Source organism: Octodon degus, unplaced genomic scaffold (genome assembly GCF_000260255.1).
Source record: "Octodon degus isolate 3935 unplaced genomic scaffold, OctDeg1.0 scaffold00023, whole genome shotgun sequence".
In the NCBI taxonomy this organism is placed as follows: Eukaryota; Metazoa; Chordata; class Mammalia; order Rodentia; family Octodontidae; genus Octodon; species Octodon degus.
In genome coordinates this window covers 16,819,081-16,835,681 of record NW_004524599.1, presented here as the reverse complement: position 1 = coordinate 16,835,681, position 16,601 = coordinate 16,819,081, and the positions used below count along the sequence as shown (strand labels likewise).

General features: G+C 42.4%; 1 non-coding gene across 1 annotated transcript; it reads right to left on the bottom strand.

Annotated features, from left to right (window-relative positions):
- Positions 1–314: 314 nt before the first annotated feature.
- On the bottom strand, positions 315–444 carry LOC111815913. Its single transcript, XR_002820538.1, has one exon. It is a non-coding gene; the product is annotated as a small nucleolar RNA SNORA43 (small nucleolar RNA).
- Positions 445–16,601: the final 16,157 nt, after the last annotated feature.

The following is a 16,601-nucleotide window of genomic DNA, read 5'->3' as shown; positions in this document are numbered from 1 at the left end:
GGAATCTATAAAGATTGTGTTCCCCAAAGCCATTGATTTGGTAAGTGGTAGTGCCTAAATTTATGTTTGGTGGTTTGGTTTAAAGCTTATGTATTAGTTGTCTATTATATAATAATTTATCCCAAAATTTGGCGTCTTTTGTCCCCCCCCCTGGAAAACAGCTTTCACTGTGACCCCCAACAGCCATGAGGGTGTTCCTGATGTTACAAGCTTTCTTCCTTTGCAATGCGGTCCTTCTTGAGTGGTTCCATGAACACCTTCTTCTCCTCCATGGTCTGGAGGCAGCCTTGGCCGAACTTTGAGGTGGTGTTCTACAGTGTCAGGCTATAAACCATTCTTAGTGCTCACTGGTCTCCAAACAATGAGCATAGAAATAGCCAGTTGCTCTTTGCCCCCAAATCACAGGAACCGAGGAGTGTCTGTGCTCATGGTGCTGGAGGCCAGAAAATTTGGCCTCTTAAATAAATACTAAACATTCATTAATGCACAGCTCCTACAAATCAGGAATCAGGAGTGATTTAGCATAGAGGTTCTGGCTTGGGGTTTCATGAAGTCACATTGAAGAGATCAGCTGGGACCTTGATCATCTGAAGGCTTGGTCAGCGTTGGAGGGTCTGCATGCATGTGGCGCACTCGTGTGTTGGCAGGAGGCCACAGCATCCCTGCATGTTGGCCTGCCTGCAGCGCTTGCTGCTTGAGTGTCCTCGCAACATGATGGCGGGCTTTCCTTAGAGTTAGTAATCCAAGAGGCATCGAGGAAGATGTCGATTTTTTTTTTATTCATTAGCCTTAGGAGTCATGAACTGACATTTCTGGAGTATCTTATTCGTTACACAGGTCAGCCTGATTTGGCAAGGGACCAAGAGAAGGCAGAGGTGGAAGCCAGGATCACGGGGGCATCTTAGAGGCTGGGCACCGTAGTTCCTGAGTATTTTGTAATTCCACAGCTTTCCTCTGGGGCTCTACTTAAGGTAGGAATTGAGGGGATTCTGTGGTATGAGACTGGTTGAAGCTATATACCGAGAAGTACTATATATGCCCATACAAATGTTCATTATGTGTTATGTACTTATTCCACAGCTGTTCCTATGACACCAAATATTTGTATTAGAATATCATTAATTTTGATATTCCCAAAATTCCAAATTTTATAATGTTAACACATGTATAATTTTTATAATCAGAAACATTTAATTTTCAAAACACTTTTATGGATACATATGAGTATAAACATGAATTTTGCTTGGAATTCTATTTAGGACCTTATAGAAAAGCAGCTTGTTCAGATATTTCAGCATGCAAAATATATACTGTTAATAATAGACACAATTGCATATATAATGTGTGTGCAAACATCTAGGTTATTTCCTGGAATTTAACCTGGCAGAGGGCAGGGAAGGTGGGGAGGTTAGGAAAGCAGAGATGCCAGAGATACAATGGCAGAGAGAAGATAGATGGAAAATATTTGCTGGAATTTAACCCTCACACAATGTTGCTGGGTGGTCCGTGTTAATTTAAAGGGGCTGGCATGGTATAGTCAAAATTATACTTTCTGAATCTTAGTTACTTCGTCTATTAAAAGCAGGGGGAGATAGTGACATGTGTGCTTTCAGCCCATACAGTTGTTTTACAAAAGAGAAACGCAGGTGAAAGTGCTTGGAAAGTGTGAAGCCCTAGAGCAGAGACGGAAGCTCCAGCCCCTCCTGCAGCCTTGTCTCTAGATGGGCTCCGGCATCTCCGCGGGGCAGCGCCACCCCCAGAGCCGTGCGAAGCAACCGCCCCGCAGCACCTGGGAGCTCTCATCCGCTGCACCAGCCACTCTTGCTCCAGCTCCAGACACCTCGGACACCGTGTTTTCTTAAGCTCCGCTTCCATGTGCTGCCTGGAAGTGCGTGGTTCTGCAGGTGGAAACTGCGGCAGGACTCTTGGCTCATGCCTGCTTGCTTGTGCCTGGACGTGAGGTCAGGTGGGGTAGGTGTGTGCGAGGCCTGCCACCTGGTGTTGGAGTGTATGACGCGCTGGCATCAGGCCATCGATCTCCCGAGGCAGTGGTACAAATGGTCCCAAAGGCAGTGAGTGGAACATGCACATAAACCCGTAACACTCTGTTCACATTCCTGGCCACACCACCAAGGCCAAAAACAGGAGGAGAATTGAGTTTCTTTCACAAACATTTCTTTTTTACTCTTTTCTTATAAAATTATCCCCAACCTGTCTGAAGAATCTGGCAGCCATTCAGATGTCAGTAAGAGGCAAGTTTATGGGGATGGCATGAACAAATTCCCTGCTAAGACTTTCAGCTGGGTGTGAAAAATGAGTTGCTGCTTAACCATGCATGGCTGAAATCCGCCAGCTGCTGCCTGGTGACTCCTAACCTCTATCTCTGTTTCAAGAGTTCTCCATGGTCCAAGAGCTGTGCACCGGTCAGTGTTTAGCAATGTTCCAGAGCGGGGGGGAAATAGCACAGTGCATCACCCTTTCACCAGTCGCTGTGGAGGTGTTCTCACCGTGGCTGATACCAAGCTATCACCATGATCCTGCTGCCATAGCAGCCCTGAGAAGGGGTGCAGACTGCTGATTTATGTGAGCCCGTACGAGCCAGCAGCACAACGCCATTGTACCGAAAATGGTTACCAAATACATCCTTTACACTTAGAGGTAAGAAAACATCTCCAAATCAACACATGGAAACCAAGCTAGTGGTCTCTTTGCCTCCCACACAACTTTGTACTCTCCCTCTTCCAATCTGAGTGACAGAAACCACAGTACAACTGGTCTTGCCAGCCAGACCTCAGACGTCAATAGCAAGTCTTCACAGTGTCTTTCTTCTTCATTGCCACGAGCACAGCCACCCATGTCTGTTGACTTCACTTCCAAAATATCCACTGTCTGTCCACTTCCCCTCACACTGTGCTAGCTTTGCTAAGCACCTGGATGACTGCAAAGGGCCTCCAAGTGGTCTTCCTCTTCCTGCTTTTGTATGCATATGCTCATACCCAACCCACCTTCCCAGTATTGCTCAAGGTCACTGAGAAATGCAACTATGATAGTGTCACTCCTTGGCTTGTCAAGCCCTTTGATGGCTTCCCATGGGATTTAAGATAATAGTAAAAGTCCTTAAAGTCACCTGAAAAGACATAGCCAACCTTCTCTGAGTCTCTCGCCTAATTCTGGGCCTTCGCCTGTGTGCCCCCTTTGCTCTTTCTGTCCTCTTTCAAGTCCTCAGATCCCCACCCCTTCACCATTCTGGCCTTCTCACAAGTTGCTCTTTTTCCGGAATTACTTCATCTGGACAACTGCTCCTCATTCTTCCCTCTCAGCTAGAGTTTTTGAGAAAGGCTGTCTCAAGGCTCCCAGCCTGAAAAGATCCTTTTACTGTTACCTTCTATAACATCTTGTTTTCAGCGTCACTTCCATCTGCAGGGTATGACAATACGGTTGTCCCCAGGCAACATTTGGTGTTGCCAAACATCCAAGTTTTGACAACCTAACAACCACTGTACAGTGGTGATTTTAGTTATTTCCTGGGTTACTAATATGTTTGGGTATCTGAAAGTACATTTATTGCCCATTTGAATTTTCTGTTGTGTAAAATGCTTACTGAAGTTGCTTGCCTACTTTCCTACTGGGTAGAATTCTTATTATTAGCAGGACAACTTTACCTAATATGGATATTAAATGTTGTTATATGGATATCAAATATTTGATATATAAGAGATAGTAAGTATCTCTTTCTGTCTTTATCTTGTTTTCTTACTTTTTGAAAGTTGTCTTTTGATAAAAATAAAATTTTAATTTCAGGATTGTCAAATATTTTATGTTCTCTTTTTAATTACTAGTGCTTTTCTCTGTTCTTTGGTATTTCTTCTTATAAAAGTATGTTGGGGTAAGTGCTCAGGCTTTTTTTTATATGAAAAAGTTACTTTCTCTTCATTCTTGAAAAATTAATTTGGATAAATACCATACAATTTACCCTGGACACACACTGCAAAAGCAAAAACATCCCTGTTGTACTGGGCTTTGATTCTTGCTTCTAAGAAGTTAATGTTAAGTGAAATTTCTTCCCTTTAAGGTTTTTGTCTTTTCTCTCTGGCCTTCATTTAAAATCTTCTCTTTGTCTTTGATGCTTTCGACTTGTACTCTAATGTGTCTACTTCAGGATTTACTTTTATTTATCCCATTAGGAATCAATCTAGCTTCCTTATCCGAAATGTAAGTCTAAAGTTCTCATTTATGATGCTCTGAACATTACTTCTTGCTATGATTTGGATCTAAGGTGTCCTCCCAGGCTGTGTGGCGGTCACTTGGCTGGAGTCTGATGGGCTTGGGCAGTGACTGGCCCAGGAGAGCGCCCTTCAGCAATGGGCTGGTCCACTGTGGACTCATAAGCTGATGCTGTTCACGGGAGGTGATGGTCACTCAGTGCAGGTGGAGTGTGGATGAAGAACAAAGGGCATGGGTGGCCTTGGGGACTATACCTTGTCCCTAGTCCCTTCCTTTTTGCCCCCTTTTTCTCTCAGCTTCCTGGTCTCCAAGAGACAAGCAGCTTTGCTCTCATATCCTTCCACCATGATATTATACTTTCAAAAGCTCTAAAAGCAGTGGAGCCAACTGACTATGGGCCACAATCTGTGCAACCAGGAGCCAAAATAAATCTTTTTTTCCTTTAAGCTGTTATTCTCAAGTATTTTGTCACAGCGACAGAGAGGTAACACATTTCTTTATTCTTTCTTATTCCTGCTGAACCCTAAACATGTATTACATCTTTCTACTCCCTCCTCCAGCTTTTTGTTTCTTTGGGTTGTGTTCTGAATGATTTGTTCATATCTACTTTTAAAGTAATCTTTGGTTGTATTTAGTCTTCTATTAAATATGTTTGATGGATTTTAAAACTCAAACATTATAATTTTATTTCTAGAGGTTCTACATCACAAATATGGTTCTCTTTATGAGAGTGCTCACTACCTTTCACAACATTAAAACATTTCTTAAAATATCAAAATACTTAATTTATAGCCAAATAATTTCTAAGTTTCAAATCTTGGCCTGACCTATTTGGATATCTCCCGACCTCTCCCTCTCTTTTTCTGCTCCCTCTCTCTCTCCTATTTATCTGACCCAGAGAGGCGCCTTCTGCATTCCTCTTCAAGGACAGACTTAGTGCACAGTTACCCATGGCTGGCTGTGGAGGGAAGCGCGGCCAGCGGCGTCTCCCCCTGCAGAGAGCTGCCTCACTGTGGCCCTGCCCTACTCAGCGTAGCCTGCACTGGGGCCTTAGTGAGGCTGCCAAGGCATGGCCCTTGCTTAGATGCACATTTCTACCAGTTCTGTCTGCGCTGTGTCGTGCCAGGTTCTGTCTGAATGTCCTTGCAGTTCCAAGTATCCCTTTGCTTGATCTGACCTCTCTCCGATCCTTTCAGAGTCGCAGATCCAATTTCTGGTCTTGTGGCTGCTTCCAGATAACCCAATCTGCAGCATGTGTGCATGTGTGCATGTGTATGTGCATCTGTATTCTCATTCTTCTGTAGTTAAAAGCAAAGCTTCCAATCAAATTGAGCAGCAAAACTGCAGCACATCAGACTGAGAATGGCCTGGGATGCTGCAGCTCTCTGCCGGTGCAAGCTACATTTACAGTCAGAGCAAAGCAAGTGAGGTGCAGAAACAGTCTGACTGCCACTAACTTTAGCTCCTAACCTCCCAGATCCGCAGCTTTCAGCCTCTGATTGGCTGGGGTTCAGCTGCTCTTATTGGCTGAAACTCAGCCTCCAAGAGTATACTTCGCTATTAGGTTGCAGTTTGTTTACACATCAAGTTAGGTTACAGTACACTGTGCTGGAGAAACCTTTAGGCAAACTTAAAATATGTATGGAGGTGGCTTTAGGTCAAACTTAATTCAATTTAACAGCTCCTTGTTTCCTACTGTGTGTATGCTTCTTGAAACTTTATCTGTTGGGATTCTCTGAGACTCGCATTGAGTTTAGGTTTCGTGTGTGTGTGTGTGTGTGTGTGTGTGTGTGTGTGTGTGTGTGTGACATTTCTTCTATGAGTTACCTGGAGGCATAACCAGCTTGGGACAATTTTAAGTTAAAATTATCTGTGTTTTCTTCAAACTATCAGTGTAGTCTGTGTTGGTTGAAAACTTGTGTGAGTGGGGATTGTCCTTAAGCTTCCTGCCACAGGCTTGTGCCTCTCGTTCTCCTTTCGCTAGGTTTGCTTCGCATTTGCCCTCATACTGAGGCTGGGACGCTACAGGCCTCTCTTTATGTGGTAGTCTCTCCACGTTGGGTGGGCTCCAGCCTTAATTTCCTGTTTCTCATGCCACTCTGTAGCTCTCGATGGAAACTGAAGGTCATCAGAGTTCAGGACGTAGTTTTAGATGAAGGTGGGTCTGGAGCTTGCTTACTCTCCGTGGTTCCCAGGCTCAGCGTCTAACTTTGAAACTGGAAACCTATGGATAGTTCCAAGTTTCAAAGTGAGATAGACTCCCCGTTTTTATTGCCAGCATGTCAATTTGTTGAAACACTATTTTCTCTTGTTTTATATTTATCCAGGCTTTATTTATTTTCCTTTTCTGAGGTGGTGGCTGGATCATTTAGGGTCAGTGTCGTTTCTAATCCACATTGCCGAGGGTGACAGATGCTGGAGTTGGGCTGAAGTGGACCTTACCCAAGGGCATTGCTGGAGGGCCAGTGCAGCCAACAGAGAGACTCTGCTGACTGGACCAGCCATCGGAAGAGCAGCTGACTGGAAGTGTGAGTGTACTGACCCATTCTGTGTCCATTTTGATCATCTGTCTTTTTTGTTTTTAAAAACATTAGTAAGACTTAAGTCAATTAAATGCTTGGGGGAGTCTGATTAATTTATATATCAAACAATGTTTAATGTGTAGAGAAGACAAATTTATTAAACACAATAGCCATTTATGTATTTCTTTTTTTAGTGCTGAGGACGCACCCCAAGGAGCACCCTGCACACCCCTAGTCCCTGCACCTTGTCTTTTAGTAACTTTTAATGTAAGTGTTAAGTTTACAAAGACTATGTAAACTTTAGGAAAGTGGTGAGTGTTTAGAAATTTTGAATAACAATAAAAAGTACCAATAACGATGACTTTTTTGTTCCACGCATGAAAACTGCTCAGAGGTTGAAGATTTGCAGCACTACACTTACCAACTTGTTGAGCAACTCTCGCAGGGAGAAATCTCAGTGTTTCCTGAATACAGGATGCAGTATGCTTTCAGTTTATCAAAAGCTCCCTTTCACCTTTGACAGCTTTCTGTTCATGCAATCGCTGTGCAGGTTCTGCAGGTCTAGACGTTACCCGAAGCTCACTGCTTAAGGTGGAACCCTTTTCTGTTTGCAAAGAGGACACAATTACCCATTATCTGTGACATTTCTCAATTCCAGAGGAGAACAAATGAACCATGCAGTCCCTGTAATCTTGGAAAGGTATTTGGCCTGAAAGATGTTCCTTGGTCGTTTGCCAATAACAGTGGCATATACAGATAACAGTGAATGAGTCCAAAATGCGCAACTTTACTATTTAATATCTGCTCCCTTTTCCACAACTGGATCAATGCTCATCACAGCATGAAGGTTGCGAAAAGAGATATCCACATCAGAAGGAGTAAGGATCGCCAAGAGGGTATAAGGTTAGTTCTGAAGAGGAAGGAAGGACTCCAAACATATTATCTGCTGCCGATAATTGCTTTAGAATACTTCATGTAGCCTTCTACCTGAACATGTGTGATGAGCCAGGGACCCATGCATTGGCCCTCGGAGGCCCTCAGCAGGCAGGCCTGGGACGCTGGGCCACCGCGTGGGGAGAATGGCCGCAGGTCGACATGGCTCTTGCCTGGGTTCCATTCCGTTTTCTCCTCTGCCTCTTTTTCTCCCCTCTTGCCTTTCCCTCCCTTTGCCCACTTTCTTTCTTGGCTAGTGAAGATTTATTGCTTTTCAGTGCTTGCAGATGATGTTTTCATAGGCTCTAATGAGGTCCCAGCAGTTTTTAACAATAACAGGACATTACTGTTCCTAAGATATATTACGTGTTTTCCCTCATCTTTCTCCCTTGAATGAAATGCTTGAAAGCATGTTAGACCCCAGTTCCCTTCCCTTTGCTGTGATGAATGATTCGGTTACTTGTGGGCTAACTACTTTGCAGTGGTTCTTACGCTACTCATTTAAATAGAATCTTAAGACGAGCACTCTTGTGCTTCCCACACAATTCCCTGCAAAGTACCTGAGCCCATGGGAGCACTTGCTTATTGAGGGCCTTGAAAGTCCTTACTGATGTCATCCTGGCCAATCCTGTACCATGAGGGTGGCTTTTGCAGCATTTGTTGACTAGTTTTGAGAATGCTCTGTGTCTCAGTCTGCTTCATGTCACAATCACAAAATGTCCAAGACAGGCTGCTTTATAAGGCAATGAGAATTGTTTAGTGCGTGATTCTGTGCCTCAAAGTCCAGTAGCTCTCTGGCCAGGTCACTGTGTGGCGGCCACACTAGTGCATGCAGAAGGAAACGAGAAAGAGCCCTGGCAGTTGAAACTGACTTTTAGCCACCTGTTCTGGAGGCAGTCTCATCTGTCCCATGCCCGTGAGGCATCCGGCCTTCCTAGGTCAGTGTCTCCTGACCTGGCCGCCTCCTACGAGGCCCCGCCTCCTAAGTCTACTGCCTCTCAACATCTAGGTCTGGAGGCCGCTCTCCCAGCACATGAACTCTTGGGGACAAACCACAGGCCGTCACAGTGCACTTTCCCTCCATGCATGGATTTTAGGGAAATTCGTGCTGCTAGCCATGGCTCCAACCCTACGGGATGCAAACCGGCCACAAGAGCTTGTTCCCTCCGCCAAGCTGTCTGGGAATGGCAGGGCTCCTCCAGTCACCTCAGTGTGACCTGTGACCATACAGGACATTTTTAAAAGAAAACAAATTTAAAGAGGAAATGTCTCAGTGTTGCATGACTTGACTTGGGTGCTCCTGGCACCTGTTCTTTGTGGTGATCGGTTGGGAGTAAGCTCTAGAAGTACTTTTTACTACTTAAAGGTCAGACATTAAACGCAAGTGCTATGGTCTGTGTCTAGCTGTCCTCCCAAAGCCTCATGCAATTATGGAGCAGACTTCTAGAGTTTGTGACTAATTCACGATCCAGTGCTGGGATTATGGATGTGAGTGCTGCTGGGATTCTGGGTGTGTGTGCTACGCCTGGTCTAGGGCGGAGAGCCGAATGCACCATAAGGGAGACAGACTTGCTCTCTGTAGCCACTGTTGCCACTACTCCTCCCATTAGCTCTTGCTATTTTGCTATTTTCTGCTGCCATGAACTGCTGCCCTCTGCCATGTGCCGCTGTTTCTTGGAGCCAGCTGAGTATGAAACCTGCACTAACTGTGAGCTAAATAAAACTTTCCTTTCTTAATTTTGGGTGTCAGGCATTTTGTCCCAGCAATGAGAGAAGAGCAATTGAGATAGCAAGTAATAAACAGAAGAACCAAGCTACATCCCGTAACATAATGCACAGCCTTGGAGAAGTCGGGCTGTAGGGAAGCTCTACAGTCACACAGGGTCTTCCAGCAGGAAGGCTCGGGTCGCTGTGTATTAGCATGTTCTATTTTGGTTCTGGGTTAGCTTAGGATCATGGCTTTCACTGTGTCCTGAAATTAACATGTTACAAATGGATGAGTTGGATCTCCTATCCAGCAATGAGGCCAGCTTGAAAAATCATTCTGGGAAATGCACTGAATCATTTGTTCCAAGCACACACTATGTCTTGAGAAACCAGCCACCAGCAAGGTTTCTGAGACAAGCACCCTCATCTTTGCTGTCCAATAATTGCCAGTCTCCCTTCATTCAGTGGCTGTCTGCCATTTCACTACTCATGTTTTTAGGGCTTGATGTCTGCTAATAGATTCTCTCTGGAGACAGCTTTTTAAAGAGTCTCTCCTTTCCAGATTCCTTTGGGGTTGAAACCACAGACCTGTTCAATACAGTTTGTGATAACACTTTTTTCCATCTGTTTTCTGAGCAATTGCTTGTGCTCTTTGTACACACACACACACACACACACACACACACACACACACGGTAATAACTGCAAATAAGCTCCAGGCCAGGGCAGAAATCTTCATGTTTCATGTGCTCTCTGTTCTGTGCAGAATGCTGGTCCTGCACCTGGCCATTTTCTATCCTTTCTGCACTCAGAATTCAGTCCCAAGCCAGGCAGGCTCACCTGCCCCTTCGGCGGGAGGGCAGTGCTGCTCGGCTGCTTACAGCTTCAGTTCTCTGTGCTCCATTCAGTCTAGCTGTTGTCCCTCCACTTTTTCCAAACACACAGACTCTCCAAAAAAGGATCAAATGGAAAACTTTATAAATATTCTAAATGGGAAGTGGAAACGGGAAGTGGAATAAAAATCATGTAGTTATTCACAGAAAACATGCTGTCATTTTCCTCTGTAAATATATACTATTCATTCTCAGACATGGGCCATACCTAAAGAAGAAGAAAAGCTCTCAGTGGCTTGGCTGCCTTGGGCGGCTGTTCAGAGAAGCAGCCTGGAAGTATGGGAGGTGCTCCCGGGAGAGTGTGGGCTGGGTATGACTGCATCTCAGGGAGGGACACTCTGAAGAAGAGGCAGGGTTTCTCCCTGCAGAAAAGCAAAATGAATGCTTGTTGGCTACTATCTTAGGCTGCTTTCTGATGCTATGACAGAAAGACCAGGGAGCTTTTAAAGAGGTTATGGAGCTCATGGCTGTGCAGGATGGAAGTGCAAGACCTGTTGTCCCCCTCTACCGTAACACAACAGTGTGGAGTAACACAACAGTAAGCACAAGGGTGCAGAGGCACAGATGGGAGAGCGCAACACAAGGCGCAGGCTTCTTCTCTAACAACATAGTCTGGAAGCAATGCTTTAGTCCTGAGGACTAAACTCACTCTCACAAGGGTTCGTTCATCCTTCAGGACCAAATCACCGCTTAGAGGATTAATAGCCTCTCAAGGTTGCCACAGTGGCCATCAGGCGGACACGTATATTTTAGAGGGGACGGCAGGAGTCCCCTTGCTGGCACAAGGACAAAATGCCCATACCCATAACTTAGAGCCGGAGAGGTTTATTTGGCCTAAATGGTTTACAGCGACTGTGTCACCTTATGTGGCTGTAGAGGAGTCAGTCATGTTTGGCTGGCTCTAAGGTGGGAAAGGCGTGGTGGAAGGGTCCCGGTGGGAGACATCCTCCCAGATCATGGGACTCAGGAAGCAGAGGGATGGGAGGGGCTGGGGACAAGACGTCCCCGTGCAGGTGCCAGCCATGACTTATCTCCAGCGAGACCTCACTTCTTAACAGCACATTCGGCTTGAACTCATGAATGGTGGATTCCCAGATCCACCTTGCAAACACAGCCATCTCTGGGGGCACATTTTAGATCTAAACTGTCACAACAGCCAACCTTATTCAACCCATAGCAGATATGCAGGTCCTGGTGTCTTGTGACTTACCTAACAGCTAAAGCGATTAATACATAATCAGCCCTACTGAGGGTTTCAGCCCTAATTTCAGGGACCAAATCACTAAGCCACACCCAATGATTTCTTGATAAACTTGCTCAATAACGACAACAATAGTGATAACTACTAATATTTATGTGACATTTATTATAGGTGCTTCATAAGGATGGACTCATTTATTCCTCATGACAATTCTACGTGGCAGGTACTAATGTTAATCATTCTCATTTTATAGGTGAGGAAACCAAAATATAGAAGAAACAACTAAATTTTCTGAACATATGTAAGTTAGACATGATGAAGGTGTCCTGAGTATTTTTCCAGAAGGACTGAAAACATCATACCACAGCGGTAGGTGTGACCTACAGCAGCACAATTTGTCATAGAAAAATCTTGGAAACAGCCCAAATGCCCACCACCTGAGGAGTGGATAGAGAAGATGTGGTATTTCTATACAATGGAGTATTACTCAGCTATAAAAAAGATAATCTTGAGGTTTTTATAGGTAAATGGATGCAACTAGAAACCACACTCATAAGAAAATAAGTAAGACACATGTGACACATCGCGTTGTCTCCCTAGTGTAAAAACCTGAAAGAACAAACAAAATCTGAAAGGTACAGTAGATACTGTGAAAGGGAAAGAATCTCTTCAAAAGGAAGGAAAAACTGGGATAAGAAAAAGAACAAAAGACAGAAAGAAGCAAGAGAAAAGATATACTTATGTAAAAATATAGGATAGCTTAGATAATTGTACTGCTAGTATCTACTGGTCAACTGAAAGGAGGAGTTAATGCTTAATTGTTTCTCTTTAATTTCTTATAACTTTTTAAAACCAATTTTTCATGCTTATATCTGGTAATCTAAACAAATAATTTGGAGACAATATTATGCAATACAACAACTATTGTTGAAATACTATCATATTGTGTAGCGAAATTTTGTATCGTTTCTAATTTTTGTTTTTACTATTGTGTATTTTCTTTAACAATAAAAAAGAAGTAAAATTCATTCATGTAAAAACAAAAAGAAGTCATGGAGGGGGACACACACCTGGTTAGGCGGACTCCACACTCAGAAGCTTGCTAGTGTCTCTTGCTTATGCACCAAGTACAGACCAGAACTTGGCCTGGTGGCTCAGGCCTGTAATCCCAAGTGCTATGGAAGCTGAAGTAAGAGGATTGAAAGTTTGAGGCCAGCCTGAGTAACCTCGTGAAACCTTGCATCAAAATCAAAAGCACTGCAGATTTAGCTGTTAGAATGTCTGCCTAGTATGAACAAAGACTTGGGCTCATTCTCTAATTAGGGATGGAACGGCATGACGAGAATAAAAGCATCCATGGGTTGGAGGAACAATCCTGGACCTTGGTGAGCCCAGGAGCTTCAGGGAGCTGCTCAGGAAGGGAGAAATGTTGCCCCCTGAGACCCACCATTGCAGGAGCCTCACGGAGCCTCAGTGAGCCTCGGGAGATTCAGAATACATATTCTTCTCAGCTGCACATGGGATGTTCTCTAAAATATACCATGTACTAGCCCATAGAACACACATAAGTAAATGCAAGGAGTTGAAATTATTCCATTAGTATGATCTGATCATAGTGCAATGAAACTTGAAATAATTGACGAAAGAAATTATAAAGACTCCATAAACACATCAAAATTAAAGAACACCCTCCTGAACAACCAGTGGGTTACAGATGAAATTAAAGAAATTAAACAATATTTAAAATCAAATGAAAGTCCAGATCCAACTTACCAGAACCTGTGGGACACAATGAAAGCAGTCCTCAGGAGGACATTTATGGTGGTGAATTCTTACATCAAGAAAACAGAATGAGCACAAATAAACAACTTTATGATGCACTCAAATTTCTAGAAGAAGAGCAAGTCAAGCCCAAAGACCAAAGAAGGGAGGAAATTATAAATATCAGAGTAGAAATGAATGAAATGGAGACTAAAAGAACAATACAAAGAATTAATTCAAGAGTTGGTTCTTTGAAAGAATAAATAAAATTGATAAACCCCTAGGCAACCTTATCAAAAAAGGAAAGAAAAACTCAAATTCAAGCAATAAAGAATGAAAAGGGTGATGTCACTAGAGCTCTGGTAAAAATTTAGGAGATCAGCAGTACCTACTTCAGAAATCTTTACTCTCATCAGATGGAAAACACAGAAGAAATGGACATATTCCTAGATACATATGAATTGCCAAAACTGAATCAAGAAGATATAAAAATCCCTAATAATCCAATATCAGTCATGAAATTTAGAGCATAATTTAAAAACCTACCAACAAAGAAAAGCACAGCTCCTGCTGGGTTCACAGCTGAATTCTACAAGAAATTTAGAGAAGATTTAATGTCAGTTCTTCTCAAACTTTTTAATGAAATTGAAAGGGAGACAATTCTCTCAACCTCATTCCTGGAGGCAAATATTACTCTGATACCAAAACCACAAAAGGACCCAACCAAAAAAGAGAACGATAGGCCGATTTATGAACATGGATGCAAATATCCTCAGTAAAATACTAGCAAACAGAATGCAGCAAATCATAAAGAAGATTATACATCATGACCACGTGGGCTTCATCTCAGGAATGCAGAGATGGTTCAATATATACAAATCCATAAATACAGTACACCACATGAACAGAGCCAAAGATGAAAACCACATGATCAACTTAATAGTTGCAGAAAAAGCTTTTGATAAAGTCCAACACTTATTCATGATAAAAACTGTACAGAAAATCTACAGAATAGATGGTCTTTACCTCAATCTGATAAAAGTAAACTATGACAAACCAACAACCAACATCATACCAAATTGACAAAAATTGAAGGCTTTTACTTTAAAATCAGGAAAAAGACAAGGATGTGCACTGTAACCACTCTTATTCAATATAGTTCTGGAAACATTACCCAGAGCAATTAGACAAGAAAGAGAAATAAAAAGAGTGATAATTGGAAAGGAAGAAATACATCATTATTTGCAGATGACATGATATTATACATATAAGGCCCCAAAAACTCCTCTAAGAAACTTGTAGTGTTAAAAACCAAATTCAGTAGCATATCACTACACAAAGTCAACACTCAAAAATCAATAGCATTTCCATACACAAACAACAAGTGTACTGAGAGACAAATTATGGAAAGCATACCTTTCATGATAACACCTAAAATATGAAATACTTAGGAATCAATCTCACAAAGGAAGTAAAAGATTTATACAGTGAAAACTATAGTACTCTGAAAAAAAGATCAAAGAAGATTTTAGAAAATGGAAAGATATTCTTTGCTCCTGGATAGGAAGACCCAACATTGTGAAAATGACCACAGTCCCAAAATTGTTATATAGATTCAATGCAATCCTGATTAAAATATTGTAAGTATGCCTCACAGATCTAGAGAAAACATTCCTAAAATTCATCTGGAACCAGAAGGGACACAGAATAGCAAAAGCAATCCTGGGCAACAAAGGAAAGGCAGGAGGCAACACAATCCCTGACTTGAAATTATACTATAAGGTTACTGTGGTAAAATCAGCAAGTGACTGCCAAACAAACAAATAAACAAACAAACAAAAAAACAGACCTGAGGATCAACAGAACAGATTAGAAGATGCAGGCACAACTACAAACACACTCAACCACTTTATCTTTGACAAAGGGGCCAAACATATTCATAGGAAGAAAGATAGTCTCTTTAATAAATGGTTCTGGAAAAACTGGTTTCCAACATGCTGAAGGTGAAACACAGACCCATGCTTACCGCCATGCACAAAATTACAGTCAAAATGGAACAAAGAATTAAATATTAAAACTGAAACACTAAATCCTCTGGAGCAAAAAGTAGGTAGAAACCTTAAGGACTTAGGTACATGTAGATGGTTTTTCAACAAAAATCAAACTATGCAGGAAATACTTCAAAGAATCAACATTTGGGATCTCATCTCTTTGAAAAGTTTCTGCATGTCAAAAGAAGCCACCAACAGAGTAAAAAAGAAAAAGCCAAACACCATGAATGGGGAACAATTATAGTAAACTGTCCCTCAGACAAAGGACTCCTATCTAGAGCTATAAAGAATTGAAAACAATCAGCCCTCAAAACTTCAAAGAACTAATCCAAAAATGGGCATCTGAGATGAAAGTACACTTCACAAATGAAAATATACAAATAACAAATAAATATATGAAAAAATTGTCAACATCATTGGTCATTTAAGAGCTGCAAATTAAAACAACACTCACATACCATTTTACACCAGAAAGAATGGCTATCATCAAGAAGTCAACCAGGGTAGGCCAGATAGCTCAGCAGATTAAAGGGCCTGCTTAGGCAGATGCAAGGGCCAGGGTTCAATCCCTGGTGTGCTGAGCCGACCCCACCCCTGGGGCCTGCTGAGACTGCAATTGAGACTGGGCATGGTGGTGCACACCTGTAATTCCAGCGCTTGGGAAGCTGAAAACAGGAGGATCATGGTGGTCTGGTCTTTGTAATGAGATCCTGCAGACCTGTACTAAATACATTAAAAAAAAGAAGTCAGCCAATAACAAGTGCTGGAGAGGCTGTGGGGAAAGAGGAATCCATTTCCACTGTTGGTGGGAGTGCAGGTTGATACAACCGTTATGGAGATCAGTATGAGATTTCTCAAAAAGCTAGTATTGGAGGTCCCATTCAAGCCAGCTATTCTCCTCCTAGGTATTTTCCCAAGAGAACTGAAATCATCATACAATATATGTGCATTTATGTTTATAGTAGTGCAGTTTGTCACAGCTAAATCTTGGAAACAGCCCAAATGCCCATCAACTGAGAAATGGATAAAAAAGATGTAGCATTCTTATACAATGGAGTACTACTCAATTATAAAGAAAGATAAACTCAAGACATTTTATAAATAAATAGATGCAACTAGAGAAATACCATACACATCAGAGAAATAAATCAGACCCACATATGTAAACATCACATTGTCTCTCTGGTGTAAGAACCTGAAAGAATAAATAAAATCTGAAAGGCTCAATAAATACTGTGAAAGGTAAAAAAGACTGATCAAAAGGAAATAACAGTTGGGATGAGAGAAAGGAGAAAAGAAAGAAAGAAGA